The 1,271-nt window shown below is 45.2% G+C and overlaps 1 long non-coding RNA gene across 1 annotated transcript in view; it reads left to right on the top strand.

Annotated features, from left to right (window-relative positions):
• Positions 1-938: 938 nt before the first annotated feature.
• The window catches only part of LOC115070517, a 7,874-nt gene continuing 7,541 nt past the window's right edge, over positions 939-1,271 (top strand). The window contains exon 1 of the long non-coding RNA XR_003849670.1: positions 939-1,023. This is a non-coding gene — a long non-coding RNA (uncharacterized LOC115070517). The remainder of the gene's footprint in view (positions 1,024-1,271) is intronic.

The following is a 1,271-nucleotide window of genomic DNA, read 5'->3' as shown; positions in this document are numbered from 1 at the left end:
GATCAGACTGCTTTCAAGTGAAGAGTAAGGAGACGCAGGAAGCTGAATTTGTGGTTACATTTGTCTAAGTGTTTTGATGGGTCATACGTGCAACAAGAAAGGGGTCCGTTGGATAAGGTTCCAGGGGGAAGACTTAATTCAGACCATTAAAACATATTTATTTTATGTGTATAAATGTTAGTTCTGCATGTATGGACATGCACCACGTGCATTCGGTGCCCATAGAGGTCCAAAGATGACATCAGATTCCCTGGAACTAGAGGTACAGATGAGTGTTAGCCACCATGTGTATGCTGGGAACTGATCCTTGGTCCACTGAAAGACCACCATGTGTATTTAACCACTGGCCCATCTCTCCAGCACTGGCGTCCATTCTCATGGAATTGCTGTGTAGACATCACTAGCCCAGTTAGGATGTAAGAGCAGTGAAATGTACAGTCCTCCGTGAGGGTTCAGTTGTGGTGTCTGAAGAGATCATAGATTCTTGGGCAAGGTTGTAAGATTATGTATCAGGATCAGGAATAGCAGGATGTCAGATGGCTGTAAGTGACCCAATAATGGGATTCTCATCTAGCAGGTAAGGAGTGTGACAGTAGGTATCAGGCAGTTAAGATGCCCAGACCCAGTACAGAGTCCAAGGATGTCAGTATTGTCCCAAGAGCAGGTAGGCAGCCTTTGGCACTGTAGTAAAGATGTGTTTTGTAACTTTTAGGAAAAGTTTACCCTTGATCCAGGAATATTTCAGATGTCTCCATGGAGGAAAAGGGTGAGGATGAATTCCCTGAAATGAGTGGCAGTGTTCTGTAGGATGTGGGGTGGATAAAGGAAACACCGCACAAAATTTAAGTTTATATGGTAGATCCCAGAAAGGTGAGAGGTATTGGCTATTCACTAGGGTCTGGAGAATTGTGAGGGTGAATTTCACCCAATTGTAATTAGAGAGTAGATGGAGATCTAAAGAGGATCACAGGAGTCCTGCTCAGAAACTTCTGTAGGAGGCCAGATGAACCCATGTTATAACAGGTGGGGTGACCATCATGGGAATAGGCACGTTCATTCATGAGACAGGCAAAGGATGGACTGAGGAGACAGAAAACCAAAATATGAAAAAAGCAACACACACAGCTTTACTGAAGTCAGCAAACAGCTCCCTTTTGGAAAGGGAAAGATCCCGGAGCTGAGAGTCCACTTAACAGGCCCTGGGCCCAGGGTCTAGTATGGCAGTGGAGCCTCATTTTCCCATTCTCACTGTTGGTCCTGCTTGGATGTGC

This window comes from Nannospalax galili, unplaced genomic scaffold (genome assembly GCF_000622305.1).
Source record: "Nannospalax galili isolate Female #2095 unplaced genomic scaffold, S.galili_v1.0 scaffold1597, whole genome shotgun sequence".
NCBI classification, from domain to species: domain Eukaryota; kingdom Metazoa; phylum Chordata; class Mammalia; order Rodentia; family Spalacidae; genus Nannospalax; species Nannospalax galili.
The sequence above is the reverse complement of the archived record's forward strand: the minus strand, read 5'-3'. Positions and strand labels throughout refer to the sequence as shown.